The sequence below is a fragment of the Pseudophryne corroboree genome, chromosome 1 (assembly GCF_028390025.1).
Source record: "Pseudophryne corroboree isolate aPseCor3 chromosome 1, aPseCor3.hap2, whole genome shotgun sequence".
In the NCBI taxonomy this organism is placed as follows: domain Eukaryota; kingdom Metazoa; phylum Chordata; class Amphibia; order Anura; family Myobatrachidae; genus Pseudophryne; species Pseudophryne corroboree.
This window is the reverse complement of record NC_086444.1, coordinates 777,268,438-777,289,282: the sequence shown is the minus strand read 5'-3', so window position 1 is coordinate 777,289,282 and position 20,845 is coordinate 777,268,438. Positions and strand designations below refer to the sequence as shown.

General features: G+C 44.1%; 1 protein-coding gene and 1 long non-coding RNA gene across 2 annotated transcripts in view; one reads left to right on the top strand and one right to left on the bottom strand.

Moving 5' to 3' along the window:
* The window catches only part of LOC134910116 (uncharacterized), a 143,474-nt gene extending 125,087 nt beyond the window's left edge, over positions 1–18,387 (top strand). Inside the window, exons 2-4 of the long non-coding RNA XR_010176128.1 lie at positions 15,547–15,622; positions 16,737–16,818; positions 18,100–18,387. This is a non-coding gene — a long non-coding RNA (uncharacterized LOC134910116). The remainder of the gene's footprint in view (positions 1–15,546; positions 15,623–16,736; positions 16,819–18,099) is intronic.
* The window catches only part of LOC134910100 (complement C3-like), a 465,863-nt gene that overhangs the window by 407,410 nt on the left and 37,608 nt on the right, over positions 1–20,845 (bottom strand). The window lies entirely within an intron of this gene.

The window sequence follows — 20,845 nt, the reverse complement described above, 5'->3', positions numbered from 1 at the left end:
TTTCAGTGTCCAATTGGGTTACTCTGTGACGATGATATGGTCGCCTTCGAGGAGGGCCCTGATTTGGTTGGGTACCTGAGATCCATGGATATACCTGGCGTTTCAAGTAATCGTTGTCAACTTTTTCACGTTTATTACGTTTTGCTCTATGATTATGTAATTTTTTGTCGAGTATATCATTGTTTGGTAATGGTTTTATTTGACTTCATTCATAGGTGTGAAGGGGCTCTCCGTGACGCCGCGTCTGGCGCAGCACTATGACGTCAATTTTGATGGACGTGAAGCGGACGGACGGCGGGCGGCATGGACGGCCTCACAGGTATAAAGGTATGTTTTATTTCACATTGTGTCTTATGTCCTGACGAAAATGTTATGTGTTTAACATTGAAACGTTGACCAGCTCCGTGACTCTGTGTTTCATTCCCCGCTGAGGGAGCCGCGAGTGCCGCCGACTGGAATCTTTATTCATAGACACCCCGCATGTGGTTGTCATACGGAGGGCACCGGCTATATCTTCTATCATTGATATGTATGGAGTGCTGCTGACTACTGCTTACACTACAAATGACATGCTGCCCTTGCTGGAAAACATGTCTGTGAGCGAGCACCCACAAGCAATTCTTTCATTTTAAAGGAACATACCTCTTCTTGAACTCTTAAAATATTCTTTTCACTTTTTTGTTTTCCTCACCTTTCTGTGGTGGACATTTGTTTATTTTTGTACATCGGCATTTTTTCATTCATGATAAATCTACTTGCATAGTATTGGAGGCTATTTACAATAATGGCCACTCCAAGCAACACAGCAGGTATGGACGATCTCATTGCGGCAATTGAATTATCTCAAGTGGAAACTTTCAGCTATTCTGACTCTGATGCTGCCAAAATATATTTTAAAGAGAACCTCATTCCATCTGGGGAAAGTGTGGATAACGTCCAACTATACAGAGAATTGTTGAAGTTGAAACGGAAAGAACAAGATTACTACTACCATGGAGTAACTCTATCCGATTACCATAGGGAAGGTAAAATCCCTCGTGGTTTTCGCATTAAAAATATCCCCACGATTGGACGCTTCAACATACAATTCTGTAAAAAATGGATATCTATTTTAAATAAATGTTCATATGATTTGATTCTTTTAGTTATTGAAGAGGTCACACGTGAATTGGCCACCATAAGATCAAAAATTGATACATTTGATTCCACGCATAAGGTCACTTTGGAGGCCGATACTGCAAATGAGTGGTATACTAAAATCAATGCACAGATTGAAAAATACCGCAAAGACCTCATCCAATATAAACGTAATAAACGTGAAAAAGTTGACAACGATTACTTGAAACGCCAGGTATATCCATGGATCTCAGGTACCCAACCAAATCAGGGCCCTCCTCGAAGGCGACCATATCATCGTCACAGAGTAACCCAATTGGACACTGAAACATCCACCGAGGGATCAGCTTCTCAGAGTGAAAATGACCTGCAAGCCAACTTCCCTGGTCGACCCCCTTTAGGGGCACAAACCCGGAGACAAGCGTTAGGCGCCGACGGCGCTACACGAGGAGAGGTGGACAAAGGCAAAGACAAAGGCAGAGTGAAAAGTCGAACACCCTACAATCGACGGAAATAATTTTCAATTTGTCAGACAGAACCTTCTCCTCCATAGAGGAAACAGTCTTGTCCAAGGGTCTTAATTTTGTCCCCACAAACAGAATTGACCCCTTTGAATGGAAGGTGGAACAATTCAAATTAGGTCGGCAACTCAGGGTCAAAGAATACTTTAATTCCAAGGATTCGACAAACCAAAGGTCCTCACGGCTCCCCATTTCACTACGGAAAAAATCTAAATTCGACCCATCATCTCATAATCAAGCGATCAACTCCTACTGTAGAACAGTGGACCACCAGGTACAACAACATATTAAAAATGAAAAATGTGGTCACTCGAATCTTTCCAAAATTGAATGGGAGGCCTTACTACAAATGAGCAAATATGATGATGTCGTATTCAGACCAGCTGACAAGGGGGGAGCCCTTGTGGTTCAAAATACGGTGGACTATGTAGCTGAATTGGATCGCCAACTAAGGGACACGTCCACTTATCAGAAACTTAACCATGATCCTACAGCCCGTTATAAACGAGAATTAGATCTGATCCTAGTGAGAGCAATGAATGATGCCTTAATAACCAAGGAAGAGTGCGATGCATTAACCACCCCATTTCCAGTAACTCCGGTCCTTTATTCATTACCCAAAATTCACAAAGATAGCCGTCACCCACCAGCACGTCCTATCATTTCAGCATGTGGTTCCCTTTATCAGAACATTTCTATTTTTCTGGACTTTCATCTTCAACCCTGCATCCAAATCAAAGCATCTTGTCTTAAGGACACAACAGATTTATTGACCCAATTGGGAAAGATCAGTGAAGTTCCCCATCACTGTTTACTAGCTACCATCGATGTTACTAATCTTTACACCACGATACCCCATGACCAAGGGTTAATGGCGGTCAGGACTCTTATCACCAACAACCCTGTTTACAAGGGTCCTGACATTGATTTTTTTATGGAATTACTTAAGCTTACTTTACAGCGAAATTACTTTTTATTTAATAATCAATACTGCCTTCAACTACAAGGATGCTCTATGGGTAGCAATGTTTCCCCTTCTGTTGCTAATACTTTTATGTTTCAGGTGGAGGAATCATTATTTTTTTCTGATGTATCTATTCACTCTAATGTTTTGTTATATGTAAGGTTCATAGATGACCTTTTGGTCCTATGGACAGGTACACATGACTCCCTTTCTAATCTTATTGATAGGCATAATCTATCTACCACCCCGATTAAGCTAACTTACAATATTGACTCACAAAGTGTCAACTATCTTGATGTACAGATTACGATCTGTGATGGCAGAATTATTACTAACATGTTTGTTAAACCTACGGATCGTAATAATATTTTGCTCCCCTCCAGTCATCACCCGAAAGCATTGTTGAGTGGTCTCCCCTACTCACAAATGCTGAGAGTGAGACGGATTGTAAGTGATGAATCCAAGGTTGAGGCTTCCCTTGACACTATGATTGCTAAATTCATTGAACGTGGCTATCATATTGATGAGCTTAACACAATAAAATCCCGGGTTTTAAACACACCCCGCTCACAACTACTAGAACCTAAAAAGAACAAAGTCAACCATAATAGGTTTATTTGGGTTAATAAGCACAATACCTTGAGCAAGAAAATTAATCGGACGTCTAAACAATTCTGGCCCATCATCCAATCAGATCAGCATTTAAGTTCATTATCCAATACTCGCTTGATGCCGGCCTACAAACGTGGGCGCAACTTGCGAGATCATTTGGTAAAAACTAATATTGAACTACCATCACAGTCCCGTGCTACATCTAACTCTTTAGCCTCTTCATTTCTGAACCCTTTAAAACCCGGGTGTTTCAAATGCCTGGGCTGCACCACTTGCAGCCATATGATTGTGGGTAATAGCTTTTGTCACCCATACACGGGAAAACGATACAAGATCAGGCACAGATTAACGTGTTCTACTCGGTTTGTGATCTATATGTTAAGCTGCCCTTGCGGCTTGCATTATATAGGCAAAACCGAATGTACATTTAAGGAAAGGATGGCAGGCCATCGTGCCTCTATTAGAGCGGCTCTGTCCTCTGGAAGGAGCGACCAGCCGGTCGCCCGACACTTCCTAAATGCCCATCACACCTTAGCAGTTTTGAGACATCAAATCATTGACCACGTCCCTCCACTTAAACGTGGGGGTGACAGAGGGTTAATCCTTTTGAAGGCTGAAGCCCGATGGATTTTTCTATTAGATACATTGACACCCAGAGGTTTGAATGAACATTCTGGACTACACTGTTTCCTTTAATTGCAGCATGACATCTGTTCCATTAAATACCCTTCTTTTTCTACAACAGGCAGTGATTGATAATATTATTTATTATTTAACTTCACCGTTATTATCAGATTATCAGCTCTTATGAGATATATTTAAATCTTATATACTTAAATCTTAATATAGTCCGATCACTGCTAGTTATTTTTGCTCTATGATTATGTAATTTTTTGTCGAGTATATCATTGTTTGGTAATGGTTTTATTTGACTTCATTCATAGGTGTGAAGGGGCTCTCCGTGACGCCGCGTCTGGCGCAGCACTATGACGTCAATTTTGATGGACGTGAAGCGGACGGACGGCGGGCGGCATGGACGGCCTCACAGGTATAAAGGTATGTTTTATTTCACATTGTGTCTTATGTCCTGACGAAAATGTTATGTGTTTAACATTGAAACGTTGACCAGCTCCGTGACTCTGTGTTTCATTCCCCGCTGAGGGAGCCGCGAGTGCCGCCGACTGGAATCTTTATTCATAGACACCCCGCATGTGGTTGTCATACGGAGGGCACCGGCTATATCTTCTATCATTGATATGTATGGAGTGCTGCTGACTACTGCTTACACTATATATATATATATATATATATATATAATATATATATATGAGTAACTATTTCTGAATACCACTTATATTCTTTCTTTTTTATATAATAAATCCCGGATTTTCGAATTGACACTACAAATATAATTTTTAAAATGGTGGCCAAGCTACTCCGCCTCATCTAAAGATGTCTGCTATGTATGGACTTCTAAAACATGGCCGCCGCATACAAGAAGTCAGCACACATGCGTACGGTCAGTACCCGCTGTACGGAGCGCGCGTATGCGCATAGCAGGAGCGTGGACACCGGAAGTGGAGAGGATGTGACGTCACATGCGGCCCAGACAGTAAGTCCGCGGCCTCATGCATTTAATATGTTTTAAACATTTTCTAGATGTTTGGATAGCGGTAATTCGCTATAGCCGTATAATATTTAGGGATTCATGCCCCATGTGTATTTTATGAATCTTATAGTCTCCAAGCAATTAACTACAGGAAGTGATGTAATGACCACTTCGCACTCACACTAGATATATATACACGTGGCTTGTCTCACTATCTAACTACCCCTTGATGAAGTCCAACCAGGACAAAACGCGTTGGTGGTTACTTGATCTAAAGTTTCTTACAAGTTAAGATATCTTTCTCCTTTCTCGCTTTTTAATTTATCCTCTGTGTTTTATGTTTTTATGTAATATTTATATATATATATATATATATATATATATATATATACATAAACAGTGGGGCAAAAATGTATTTGGACAGCCACCAATTGTGCAAGTTGAGCCACTTAAAAAGATGAGAGAGGTCTGTAATTTCCAAAATAGGTACACTTCAACTGTGAGAGACAGAATCTGAAAAAAAAAACAAGAAATCATATTGTATGATTTTTAAACAATTTATTTATATATTCATGTGGAAAATAAATATTTGGACACCTACCAAGCAGCAAGATTTATGGCTCTCACAGACCTGTTACTTCTTCTTTAAGAAGCTCTTCTATCCTCCACTCGTTACTGTTAGGCGCCGAGGGTCCGCTCGTCAGTGCGGCCGGCGCCTAGCAACGGGGACGCCACTGTCGGATCGTGTTCCCCGGTGCTGGGTCTAAGTTTATATCATCACTGGTTTCCTGGCTGTGTAGCATGCAGCTGCACGGCATGTTGTAATTATCACTCATCTGTTTCCCTGGCCATGCAGCTTGTCAGCTGCATGGCATTTAATCCAATCAGCCTCCAAACAGCTGATTGGAAGACTCTCTGTTAAAAGCACTCCCAGGACTCCTCACAGACGCCGGTGATAGCTTCCTGTTTGCCTGATTCTGCTGCAGAGAGAGTTCCCAGTCCCGGTCTGTTCGTTTGTTCCTGTTCTCAGTGATCCTGTACTCGGAAGTTACCATCTGTTCCTGGAGTCTGATCGAGCACCTTTAACATCTGGTGGCGTTCGTGAGTCGCGGCGCAGCCGTGTGTTGCGGCTTGTCCGCTACTATTTATTATTGTGTTTATTTTGAGTTCTGGAGCTTTGCGGAGGATTCCGCTTCCACAAGATCCACTCTGGTGTCCAGCGGTGCCGGATAGGAGTGTCGGATCCGTGGATCTTTGGTTGTCCTTTTCCCTGGCGGCTAGTCCGCACATACCTTTTGATTTAGTTTAGTTAGCTTGTAACCCCTGGCTTGGTTGCTTAGTCAGAGGGCCCCTTGTTATCACCCTGTCTCGGACTTCCCCTTGTCTCCCATTAAGACCTGCGGGGGCATCGGGGTTGGGCAGACATAATCCGCCCTTCGAACGCGGCTGCCATGGGCTCAAGCAACCATAGTCTCGCAGGGGATTTCTGATAACACGGGCGAGACAACGGAGTTAGGGCGCCAGGGGTTACTAGGCTCTCCAGCTCCCACAACCTGTATTTCATTCCTGTACTCAGATCTCTGCCATAAGATCTTCTCCAGTCTGGAGTACAGGAATCGTAACATTATCACCGGCCAGACAAAAGAAAACATTTTTCAACAGGAGTTAATTTTTTCACTTATCCAGTTGGGAGAATTTTTGTCGGCCTCATGAATCCCACCGGTGTTGGGCCAAATCCTGGACAGTTTTTGGTTAGTCAGATTCAGGAACTTACCCAGATGGTTCAGGATCTGTCCCTCCGGGTAAGCTCACAGGAAGATCTGTTACGGACTTCCCCGAGGGTCATCCCTGAACCAAAAATGCATCTGCCTGACCGTTTTTCTGGGGATAGAAAACAGTTTTTTAATTTTAAAGAGTCTTGTAAACTGTATTTTCGTTTAAGACCAGTTTCCTCAGGTACGGAGGCTCAGCGGGTTGGAATTATAATTTCTCTGCTTCAGGGGGATCCTCAGACCTGGGCTTTTGGTTTAAAGACAGACGATCCGGCCTTATCGTCTGTAGACGCCTTTTTGAAATCTTTAGGGCTATTGTATGACGACCCTGATAGAGAGGCATCCGCAGAAAGTCAGTTGCGTGCTCTAAGACAGGGTAGGAATCCTGCAGAGAATTATTGTACAGAGTTTCGCCGTTGGTCGAACGACTGTGGCTGGAATGATCCTGCCCTGCGCAGTCAGTTTCGCCTCGGCTTATCTGAATCTATAAAAGACAGCCTCCTTCAGTATCCCGCTCCTGAGAACCTTGATAAACTCATGGAGCTCTCTATTAAAATAGATCGTAGGCTCAGAGAGCGGAGGACTGAGAAAGGGGCATCTGTAGTTTCTTTTCCCTGTGTTTCTTCCGTTCCGGTAGACATGGAGGAGCCTATGCAGATTGGTCTCTCCAAATTGTCTCCGGAAGAAAGAACCAGGAGGCAAAATTCTGGTCTGTGTTTGTACTGCGGAGGTAAGGGACATTTTGCCCGTAGTTGCCCAAACAAGTCGGGAAACTTCCTGACCAAGTGAATTGTGAGGGGGTTCACTTTGGTCTACAGCTCATCTCCTCAAATAATTCACTATTGGTTCCTGCTAAAGTTTCTTATGACAGTCTCTGTTCCTCGGTCTCTGCTTTTGTGGACAGTGGAGCTGCAGGAAACTTTATGGACTTAACATGGGCCAAGGCCTTAGGTATTCCTCAGTTAACCTTAAGTAGGTGTATCACCATGCATGGTTTAGATGGGAGTCCCTTATCCAATGGGGTTATTTCTCTATGTACACCTCCTGTTTTGCTCTCGGTGGGAGCTCTACATTCTGAAAAGATTGAGTTTTTTCTTACCCATTGTCCAGCAGTTCCTGTGGTTCTGGGTCACCCTTGGCTGGCCTTTCATAATCCCATCATAGATTGGCAGTCTGGGGAGATCCTACAATGGAGTACCATCTGTGATAAAGAATGTATTACACTTCCTATCCGAGTAGCTGCTGCCAGGTCCGCACATATTCCTGGAGAATACCAAGATTTTTTGGATGTGTTTTCCAAGGGCAATGCGGATATTTTGCCTCCCCATAGGCCTTATGATTGTACCATTGAGTTAATTCCTGGTGCCACGTTGCCTAAAGGAAGGTTATATGCATTGTCTGGTCCTGAAACTGTGGCCATGAATGAGTATGTGAAAGAAAGTCTTGAGAAAGGGTTTATCAGGCCATCTAAATCCCCTTTAAGTGCAGGTTTTTTCTTCGTAGAGAAGAAGGATGGTTCCCTCAGACCCTGCATTGACTTTCGAGCCCTGAATAAAATCTCAGTAAAGAATACTTACCCTCTGCCTCTGATCTCTGTCCTCTTTGATCAGCTACGTTCGGCTGTTATTTTTTCTAAGATTGACCTGAGAGGAGCATATAATCTCATTAGAATCAGATCAGGGGATGAGTGGAAAACGGCATTCAGTACTCAATCAGGTCACTATGAGTATCTGGTCATGCCATTCGGCCTATCTAACGCTCCGGCAGTCTTTCAGGATCTCATTAATGATGTGCTCCGTGAGTTTCTGGGAAGATTCGTTGTGGTCTATTTAGACGACATTTTGATTTATTCTGACTCTATAGAACAACATGTTACCCAGGTGCGTCAGGTACTTAAGAAATTACGTGAAAATCACTTGTATGCCAAACCGGAGAAGTGTGAATTTCACGTCACGGAGGTATCCTTTTTAGGGTACATTATTTCCCCTCGGGGATTCCGAATGGAACCTAAGAAGCTCCAAGCCATCCTGAGTTGGGCGCAACCCACCAACTTAAAAGCAATTCAGCGCTTTTTAGGGTTTGCAAACTACTATAGAAGGTTTATTCACTCTTTCTCTGACATAGTTGCTCCCATTGTGGCACTCACTAAGAAGGGAGCAGATCCTACCAATTGGTCATGTGAAGCTAAAGTATCTTTTCAGGCCTTGAAACAAGCCTTTGTCTCAGCCCATGTCCTTAGACATCCCAACCCAGAATTGCCTTTCATCGTTGAGGTAGATGCCTCGGAGGTTGGTGTAGGGGCTATCCTTTCTCAGAAGGATCCAGATTCCCTTGAGTTACATCCTTGTGCCTTTATGTCCAGGAAATTCTCATCTGCTGAATCCAACTACGATGTTGGTAATCGGGAGTTGCTGGCTATTAAATGGGCTTTTGAGGAGTGGAGACATTGGCTTGAAGGAGCGACCCATACCATTTCTGTTTTGACGGATCACAAAAATCTTCAATACATTGAATCAGCTAAGCGACTGAATGCCCGACAGGCTCGTTGGGCTTTATTTTTCACTCGTTTCAAATTCATTATCACCTTCAGACCTGGTTCCAAGAATACCAAGGCAGATGCCCTCTCACGCAGTTTTCTTCCCGTTCAAGACAATAGTCCGGTTACTCTCATACTTCCGCCTTCAGTCATTCAGGCAGGTCTCACACAGGATGTTTTTTCTCAGTTGAAGCTGCTTCAACATCAAGCTCCGGGAAATACTCCTGCTGGCCGTCTTTTTGTTCCTGAGTTTTTGAGAGCAACTGTTTTGGAGGAATTTCATGATAGCAAAGTTGCAGGGCATCTGGGAGTCGCTAAAACTTTTGAATTGGTATCCCGCTCAGTGTGGTGGCCTGGTCTTTCTAAAGACATTAAAGAGTTTGTTGTTTCGTGTCAGGTCTGTGCACAGCATAAAGTTCCCCGTTCTTTGCCTATTGGTCAACTTATGCCATTGAATGTTCCCCTTAGACCATGGTCGCATATCTCCATGGATTTTGTGGTGGATCTCCCTCTGTCAGCTGGATGCACAGTCATATGGGTGGTAGTGGACCGTTTTAGTAAGATGGCTCATTTTATTGGTCTTCCCCGATTGCCATCTGCCCAGGGATTGGCAGTCTTGTTCCTCCGTCATGTTTTCAGACTCCATGGGTTACCCACTGATATTGTTTCTGACAGGGGTCCACAATTCATTGCACAGTTTTGGAAGTCTTTTTGTGCTTCGTTAAAAATGAAATTATCATTAACCTCCGGTTATCATCCACAATCAAATGGACAGACTGAGCGAGTGAACCAATCCTTAAAACAATATTTGCGTTTGTACTCGGCCAAACTCCAAAATGACTGGTCTGAGTTTCTTCCATTGGCAGAGTTTGCTTATAATAATGCCTGTCATTCCTCCACCAATGTGTCTCCATTTTTTGCAGTTTTTGGTTTCCACCCCAGAGCTAATTCATTTTTCCAACATTCCTCTGTCTCCTCTCTGGCCCTGACCTCTCATCTTAAACTTATTTGGAAAAAAGTGCACATAGCTCTCAGAAAAGCAGCTTTCAGGGAAAAAGATTTTTCGGACAGGTTCCGGCGGCCGTGCACTTTTAGAGTAGGAGACAGGGTGTGGCTGTCGACTCGCAATATCAAACTTCGACAAACCTCAGCCAGATTGGGTCCTAGATTTATTGGACCATTTCTCATTATCAAAAAAGTCAATCCAGTTGCTTTCCGGTTACAGCTACCAAAAACGTTACGGATCGGAAATACCTTCCATTGCTCTTTGCTCAAACCATATGTTTCATCTAGCAGATTTCCTCGTAAAAAACCTCAGGGGAGATCACCAGTTAATGTACAGGGTCAGCAGGAGTTCGTGGTTGAGAAGGTTCTCGATTCCAAGTTGTCCCGGGGTCGGCTTTATTTTTTGGTGCATTGGAGAGGTTATGGTCCTGAGGAAAGGTCGTGGGTCCTAGATGAGGACCTTCATGCCCCAAGGCTCAAAAGGGCATTTTTTCAAGAATTTCCTCAGAAACCCGGATTTAGGGGTTCCTTGACCCCTCCTCAAGGGGGGTACTGTTAGGCGCCGAGGGTCCGCTCGTCAGTGCGGCCGGCGCCTAGCAACGGGGACGCCACTGTCGGATCGTGTTCCCCGGTGCTGGGTCTAAGTTTATATCATCACTGGTTTCCTGGCTGTGTAGCATGCAGCTGCACGGCATGTTGTAATTATCACTCATCTGTTTCCCTGGCCATGCAGCTTGTCAGCTGCATGGCATTTAATCCAATCAGCCTCCAAACAGCTGATTGGAAGACTCTCTGTTAAAAGCACTCCCAGGACTCCTCACAGACGCCGGTGATAGCTTCCTGTTTGCCTGATTCTGCTGCAGAGAGAGTTCCCAGTCCCGGTCTGTTCGTTTGTTCCTGTTCTCAGTGATCCTGTACTCGGAAGTTACCATCTGTTCCTGGAGTCTGATCGAGCACCTTTAACATCTGGTGGCGTTCGTGAGTCGCGGCGCAGCCGTGTGTTGCGGCTTGTCCGCTACTATTTATTATTGTGTTTATTTTGAGTTCTGGAGCTTTGCGGAGGATTCCGCTTCCACAAGATCCACTCTGGTGTCCAGCGGTGCCGGATAGGAGTGTCGGATCCGTGGATCTTTGGTTGTCCTTTTCCCTGGCGGCTAGTCCGCACATACCTTTTGATTTAGTTTAGTTAGCTTGTAACCCCTGGCTTGGTTGCTTAGTCAGAGGGCCCCTTGTTATCACCCTGTCTCGGACTTCCCCTTGTCTCCCATTAAGACCTGCGGGGGCATCGGGGTTGGGCAGACATAATCCGCCCTTCGAACGCGGCTGCCATGGGCTCAAGCAACCATAGTCTCGCAGGGGATTTCTGATAACACGGGCGAGACAACGGAGTTAGGGCGCCAGGGGTTACTAGGCTCTCCAGCTCCCACAACCTGTATTTCATTCCTGTACTCAGATCTCTGCCATAAGATCTTCTCCAGTCTGGAGTACAGGAATCGTAACAGTTACCTGTATTAATGCCACCTGTTTGAACTGGTTATCTGTATAAAAGACACCTGTCCACACCCTCAAACAGTCAGACTGCTACCTCTCCACCATGGCCAAGACCAGAGAGCTGTCTGTCAGCGTAGTGTCCAGAGCATGGAGGCGCTACCAGGAGACAGTCAGACTGCTACCTCTCCACCATGGCCAAGACCAGAGAGCTGTCTGTCAGCGTAGTGTCCAGAGCATGGAGGCGCTACCAGGAGACAGGCCAGTACATCAGGAGACGTGGAGGAGGCCGTACGAGGTCAACAACCCAGCAGCAGGACCGCTATCTCCTCCTTTGTGCAAGGAGGAACAGGAGGAGCTCTACCAGAGCCCTGCAAAATGACCTCCAGCAAGCCACAAATGTGCATGTGTCAAACGATCAGAAACAGACTCCATGAGGGTGGTATGAGGGCCCGACGTTGTACTTACAGCCCCACACCATGTAGGATGTTTGGCATTTGCCAGAGAACACCAAGATTGGCAAATTCGCCACTGGTGCCCTGTGCTCTTCACAGATGAAAGCAGGTTCTCACTGAGCACATGTAACAGACGTGACAGAGTCTGGAGACCCCAAGGAGAACGTTCTGCTGCCTGCAACATCCTCCAGCATGACCGGTTTGGCAGTGGGTCAGAAATGGTGTGGGGTGGCATTTCTTTGGGGGGCCGCACAGCCCTCCATGTGCTCTCCAGAGGTAGCCTGACTGCCATTAGGTACCGAGATGAGATCCTCAGACCCCTTGTGAGACCATATGCTGGTGCGGTTGGCCCTGGCTTCCTCCTAATGCAAGACAATGCTAGACCTCATGTGGCTGGAGTGTGTCAGCAGTTCCTGCAAGACGAAGGCATTGATGCTATGGACTGGCCCGCCCGTTCCCCAGACCTGAATCCAATTGAGCACATCTGGGACATCATGTCTCGCTCCATCCACCAACGCCACGTTGCACCACAGACTGTCCAGGAGTTGGCGATGCTTTAGTCCAGGTCTGGGAGGAGATCCCTCAGGAGACCATCCGCCACCTCATCAGGAGCATGCCCAGGAGTTGTAGGGAGGTCATACAGGCACGTGGAGGCCACACACACTACTGAGCCTCATTTTGACTTGTTTTAAGGACATTACATCAAAGTTGGATCAGCCTGTAGTGTGTTTTTCCACTTTAATTTTGAGTGTGACTCCAAATCCAGACCTCCATGGGTTAATAAATTTGATTTCCATTGATAATTTTTGTGTGATTTTGTTGTCAGCACATTCAACTATGTAAAGAACAAAGTATTTAATAAGAATATTTCATTCATTCAGATCTAGGATGTGTTATTTAGTGTTCCCTTTATTTTTTTGAGCAGTGTATATATATATATATATATATATATATATAAAGCCTCAAATTGGTCGGCACTCCGTGATAGAAAAATCAACTGCCCCGGTGCCCTCCTATACAAATTATACAGTCACTGTGGTCCTTAGGGAGGATAAGCACACTCCCAAATTGTTCTTTTTCTTTCACAGCATACAGCCTTGACAAAAGCGCCCTGCGCGGCGCTGAAACGTTGGCAAAGCTATGCCTTTTTGTTATTTGATGTTTCACTAAACTTTGATATTTTTGCATCAAGCCCCCAGAGTGCCGCCTGGTTCTTCCATTGCTTGGGAGCGTGCTAATCCTCCCTAGGGACCACAATGACTGTATATATATATATATATATATATACATACTGCCTGTATACAACCTTTTTTCTACCAAGGGCCATTTGGATATTTATAAAATCCTTCGGGGGCCATACAAAAATTCAAAATATATCAACTTAAAAATTACCCTGCCCCCCAGTAATTATGTCCCCAGTAGTTATGCCCCTTAGAGGTACTGAGTGCCTGTGCTGAAGGCGCGCAGACCAAAAAATGGTTGTGGCCAATTAAAATGGTATGTGATACACATATGCCCCCAATAGTGCAGTGCCAGATACACATATGCCGCCACAGTGCCAGATACACAAATGCCCCACAGTGCCAGATACACAAATGCCCCCACAGTGCCAGATACACAAATGCCCCCACACATGACCCCCCCACCCCAATGTGCTGCTCACCGCTGCTGCTGTGTATCAGGGGAGGAGAGCGCAGCGTGCGCCTCTACTGCCCCCTAGGTGCTCAGTCCGGCGGTGTGTGTCATGTCAGGGATGAGAGAGCAGCTATGTCGGGCGGTGGTGACAGCGTGTAGGACCTCAAACCAGCCGCCGGCTTGTGAGCCAATCAGAGCTCGCGGACCGGCAGCGGCGGCTCGCTCCTGATTGGCTGCCGGTCCGCAAGCTCTGATTGGCTCACGAACCAGTGGCTGGTTTTAGATCCTACCCGCCGCTGCCGCCGGACATAGCTGCGCTCTCCTCACTGCCCTGACAGCTGAAACACACCACCTCCGGAGTGAGGGGTGGCGTGTCTCACTGACACACAGCAGCGGGCCAGAATAAATAGCTTTGCGGGCCTTATACACCCCTGCTATAGACACACATACAAATATTTGTATTCTTGTTATAGTATTCCATCCCCCCATTTGTAAGTTCATTATTGACACCACTCCTCCATATATACTGTATTGCGCCCCATCCCCATCATGCTGTAAGATCTGTACTGTCTGTGGTACCGCAGAAACCCCCATGGATTACTTAAGAAAAAAGTTGTTTCCTTGTTTTCTCTCATAATTGGCATGGTTCCTCTTACAGGCGGCAGCAGCATTACAGCAACACTGCTGGGTGCAGACATGTAGTCAGGTGCTGATTGCTGCTGGAAATCCGGGATCCAGACGCCAAGAGGAGATGCATCAGGGCTATGAGGAGTGGCCTATGGGGGAACCTCTCAAGATTCATAGTTACATTTGCCTCTTATGTGCCTTAACGTGACATGTCTGCACGGAGGAAGCGCTGAGGCACTATGGAGTACAGCCTGATAGCGGCGGCTGCACCTGACTAGACCTTCAGCAGTGGACAGCGCAGTGTAAAAGGAGGGGGCCGCTTACAGAGACATCCTACAGTTTTTAGCCCGACGAATTCAGTGGCGCCCTCCAGGGTCCGGCACCCCTAGGCAGCCGCCTAAAGCTGCCTAATGGTAGAGCCAGACCTGGTCTTATGCAATGCTACCAAGAGGTCTGCAGAGCCCAATAAAATTTTGAGGACATAGCCTTATCACAGGGGGGGGGAGTCTTTGTAGAGCCGATCAGACTATGAATGAAGCCCATTACTTCACAAATTTGAGATCTACAGAATGTGCCTGTAAAATACTTATTGCCAAATGGGCTTGTTTACACATGGAAATATCAGGTATTATTGGGTTATGCTGGCCTATAAATGTTGTTTGTTTCAAACAAGTAATTACCTTTGAGAAATGCAGATTCCAAAATAAATCCTGAGGGAGCAGCTCCCCCCCCCCCCCCCCCCCTCCATTCTATCCTTGCATTATCACAGCAATACTCCTTTGCTAAGTTACAATTTTATTAACCACTTCACTGGCATATTCGCATAGGTGCATAAACCACCACATTTACTTTTTTAAGTATCCTATGTATCTGTACCCTACTCCTATGTCAGTCATTCCTTAACTAGGAGTTTTAAATAGGAAATGCCATTGGTTTATAAAAACTACCTATTTATAAAACTTGCTGATAAAGGAGGGGTACATATGTCTAGGACTGTGGAAATGATGTAGGGGAAGCAAAATACAATTCTTAATGATAAAATAATATATATAAAAAATTCATGGAGGATTCTAATTAAGCATACTTACAGGAGTTATTCATTTTACTCAATAAAGCCAAACAGGATTATATAATTTGTCTTGAGTCATTTAATTATCTATACAGTAATTTCCTTTGGTCTGTCATGTCTCCTTAATGCATGTGCAGTAGAAGAACACTGCAACTCAAATGGCTCCAGCAAGGCAGGACAGACCTAGCACCACAGAAAAGGAATGGTGATGGGGTAAGTGTGGAATTAGGGCGCAGGATGAGTGGGCAGTAGGAGGAATTGGATGGCTTGGGTAGCAAATTTTTCTTATTATGAAAATATTGAAATCTTATACCAAGGATTCCCTAGAAATTTTAAGGTTGGTAAAAGATTTCTAAGGAAAGATGGACCAAGGTGGACATGCAACCACTGTAGTCATCTATACATTTACCAAGTTTTTTTAAACTAAATAAATTACAAAGGTGTTAAATATCCAGAGCAGTCAAAATGTATCAAACAAAGAATTGTGGAAAGAGGTTACCAATAAGTAAAAAATAAAGTGCATTAAATAGAAAAAGAAACAACTTGGATAGGATTAAAGATAAGAAGGTAAATAAAATGAGACTATTTATAACAATGTAAAGCTGAAAAAAATAAAACAGAAAACATATTAAAATGACACTGGAATATATTGTTAAATATAAGAACAGGTTTTAGGACCCAATATAAGTAGTAGGCTCTACTATTTCTAAAAGAGCAAAATGTTTTAAAACAATATTGGCACCTAATCAGAAAAGCAATGTTACTAACTCATAGATGGTTAGATTATTGTGAGAAGGAAAAGAAGTGTGCTTCCCCTTTTTGCACCGCAATGTATGTTGTAGTGCTCACAGTTATATCAGACTGGGCATGATTTAAAATTGTATTATTTGCATTGGGTGATGTATGGATGTATCAATGTAAAGAAAGTTAATTGATCTGCTGGAATGTGCTCATACACACCAGGAGTACAGAGACAAAATGTTAATAGCCTTAGAATCCTGAATGGAAGAGTGATCAAGAGATTGGAGTTTGTATGTAACACAGCAGGGGTCAAACCAACAAACCCCTTAGAAACACTATGGCCAGAAGAGTGTGACCTGTTCTTCCTGAGACAAGTTGTAAACACAGGTCCATGGCTTTCAAGCAAGCCATAAAGATGAACGTATCAGCACTGCTAGAATGGCTGAGAAACCCCAAAGTGTAAGCTGAGACTCAATCCACACTGGTTCTGTGAGGGTTAAAGGAATACCAAGAGGGGGAAGAAGCATGTGAATTGCAGTAGCTTTAAATATGGGAAACGGACTAAAACTTGTTCATTATCTTTGAGGTGGGTCAAGGAAACATCTTGGTCCTGTAATGACACCAGGTTATGAAGAGAGGCCTTACTCAACCAGCATTCAGTCCTGCAGGTGACTAGAACGTTATTTTTCTCCCTATTTTATTTCTTGAAATTGTAATTACTTGTGTGATTATTTAAACTATTATATTCTTGTAACCTTTCTATTTCTGTAACTATAAGCTAGTAGAAGTTTTTACTTGAATTAAAAATCTTACATTTAGTTCTGGATTCTGTGTTTTCACACCCAAACTCAGAGAGGCTCACGTAACCTAACTTTTTACGTATTAATAATTGTGTGTGCGGGTGAGAGCAGGAACTCACCCTGGGCTTAACCCAAAAAAGGTACTTCTGCTGTTGGCAGTTACCACGTTGATTTACCACAAATGCTGAGGTAATCAGCGAGGCATCACGGGCAGCAGTTCTCAGATTGGCATATATGGAGAATCGCCGCGCTGGAATCGTGACATATGTAAATGGTATGCAGTTAATATACTGCCTTTTGGGATTCCAGCATTCAGGATCCCGACACAAGAATCCCTACAGACGTCTAAATGCTGGCAGTCAGAATCCCAACCACAGCTCTGTATTCACACTCAGGTGGTGGGTCCATGCCACAACCTGAGAGGGAAAATAACCTATGGTGAGCAGAGCTCACAACTGGGCATGATTCATGGCGAGCTCAGCAAGCCTGCGAGGGGACTTGCTGCGCTCGCTGCCAGTATACCGGCTGCTGGGATGCCGATGTCGGGTTACTGACACCTGACATCCAGTATATCGTATGTATTCCATGTAATCATATGAATATAAAGCCATATTAATTTATCACAGAGTTAATAAAGAATTTAAATTGCACAAATTACTTGTAATTCTATATATCTACCCCTGAGCCAGCTGATTGAGTGTGTAGCATTTAAGAACAGTATTGATCATGCCTGCATTTTAAAGATGTTATTTCAAGGCTGCAGTTAGAACCAGACTTTGGACTTTGGATTCTCTCTAGATTCTAAAATGAAACAATTTTTACAAACACTGCAGCTCAGGATCATTATGTGGCCTCTCCTGACCTCTGCCATGAGAACACATAGACAAATTCTACTACCCCTCTGGCTGAGAATAGCAGGATGGCCCTCAGACCTACCCATCAAGGATCTGTGGGGGGAGAGCACCAGGAGCAGGCTCAGCATGAGCATTTCCATCAGACATTAGTGTGATCCCCACATTCCCAATCCCACCTGCTCCCATTAGACCAGAACATTTATAATTTTATGAAAATAATGTTTTCACAATTCTCTCCCTTCCATTGGTTACTACACATGTGTTCTTATCATTTGCTTTTTTGTCTCCGTAACAGGGTACTTTCACTCCATGGCTTACTATTCCTGTATTGTGTACCTCCTACCAGCGGCAACCTATGCAGTGCACCATAAATGGTGTCTTTGGATGGTTCCTCTACAGGCAGTACCTACTTCATGTGGATTTTTCCTTAGAGGGTATATCATACTATTACACAAGTAACCGTTTCCCGATCTATTAGGCCAGTGATGGCTAACCTTGACACTCCAGCTGTTGTTGAACTACGCATCCCAGCATGCCCTTCATCTTGTTAAGCATGCCCAAATAACAAAACTGTAGCAGGGCATGCTGGGATATGTAGTTCAACAACAGCTGGATTGTCAAGGTTAGCCATCACTGCATTAGGCCCTTGTATGATTCACCACCCACAGTATTACCTTCGTAGTGTGCCCAAAATGGCCGCCTCATCTGGTATGCTTGCAGATAGGATAAAAAATACATGGACCTGACGTGTTTTTTTTGTTTGGACCCTACCTGAGTGTTAGGTAGCCGCAATCACCTCTTTTTGTGTTATCTCTCAAAGGTGTAGACTATTCCACCCAGGGTAATCCTACGCCCAAGATGCTTGCCTCGCCTAGTAACTGTGAAGGTGTAATACTCAACCCATGAAAGTTGTTACCCAAAATGCTTACACCAATCCTGCATTATGCTTACTGTGCACTCAAGGTTTACTTTTTAGGTCTGTGTGGTTTGTCTATTGCTGTATTTCTTAATTCTTCTGTATTAGGGGCCTAATTCAGCATGGAACGCAGGCAGGCAGAAGCGTTCACGGGGCAGGTGAAGGTATTGTGATAGAATTTTAGGGGCATTACGGCGGCATAGGGGGCACGGACCAGACAATGCAGGTTTTTCCAGACCATTTGCGGGTTGGCACACACTAACTACATGACATCACACGCAGGCGCTTGTCCCGAAAGATGGTGGCCCGCAGTTTGCCTTACCAGCTAGGCTGCATAGGCAGAGGTCATCTCTAAACATGCAAGATCATTGTCATCTTGTGATGCGTTCAAATGTATGCAGGGGGGGGGGAGTTTAAGGGATGGCACGTGGGTTCAACTTGCCCTGTTCTGGGCGTCCCTGTGCAAGTCAGAGTAAAGGGTTGTAGGTGTGCCATTTTTTGCACACCTACTACCCGTGCTGAATTAGGCCCTATGTGCATTGGTTTTGCCTGTAAAGCGCCTTGAGTCTTTTTGGAGAAAGAGCGCTATATAAATAAAATTATTATTATTATTATTATTATTATTATTATTATTTGAGATATTTTAAACTACATGTGAACACATGTAGTTATATATGGGAAAGCCCAAAATATAGTTAAAAAGGTGAATCCAAGAATATCGTAATAACACCAAAACGTATGTTAATATACACAGTATATCCAGACATTTTACACGAGAAAATAATTCAGGAGTTAGGGGTATATTTACTAAGCCTTGGATGGAAACAAAGTACCAGCCAGAACACAACCCCCCTCCCTACCATTCAACCAATAGGGACATAAGGTGCATGCCTCGTGGGGAAGGGGCATGACAAGATTGATGCCAGAGAAAGCCCATTCCCATATATATATATATATATATATATTTATATATATATATATATATAGATATATATATATATAAATATCCAAAGAAAAACGGCACTCAGAGATATAAAGTGAAAAAACTGGATGTATTAACGTTTCGGAGCAGCAAGCCCCGTCTTCAGAATAACCACAGAAACATATATATATATGTCCACTAAAGAAAGGCACTCCAGAGACTTACATATAGTTGAAATCTGTATTAGTTCAAATGTTTTCGGGGATACAACCCCTTCCTCAGGACCACACCAGTACAAAACAGTGATAAAATTACCTTACCTATATACCCCACCAAACACTCACCTGCCGCTTATCAGCTCGTTAGGAGCAAATCAATTTGCCTCACAGACAAACCCATTTCCACCACAGGTGTATCGGTTGCCATGGGAACAACCCACTCATGTTCCATAAGGACCATAGCTCACCTGCATGCGCTGGTAGTCTGGAACGCAAAGGGCAGCTCACTGCGGCTCTTAGTAGTGACGTCGTCAACCGCAGCCACTCCCAGCGGCACCCACCGTAGCGGGTCGCCAAGGAGACATGTAAACACTGTCTACACAGCGCCAGCACCATATCCACGAGTACACTGCAGAGAGCGGCTCAGGAGACGTTCACCTACTCCATCAGCAGCAGGGGTGTATAAAAACAGAACAATATAAATCTTACCAAAAAATAATAATGACAATGATAATAACACTGTGCAGGTAGAGACAATATTGATAATTACAGTAAAATTAATATGCAACATATCTAGTAATTTGTCACAGGAATTATAACATGTTCCAATTGATCTTTTCATTGAGGCCACCAGGAGAGATTGTCCCCAGATGAACAATCCATTTGGATTCTTTGATTAATAACATTTTTGCTCTATCACCCCCTCGTAATGAAGGGGGAACATGGTCAATTATAAAATGCCTAAATGAGGCCAAAGAATGCCGGGCCTCCGTAAAATGCTTTGCAACAGGTTGGTTGATTTTGCGGCCTAGGGAGGACAAATAAATGGCTGAACGATGTGCAGCCATTCTTTCACTAAATTTACGAGTGGTTTGTCCCACGTAATGTAAATTACAGGGACAAACCACCACATACGCCACATAGGAAGAACTACACGAAAGCACATGACGAATATCATACATCTTGTTCATATGTGGGTGCTTAA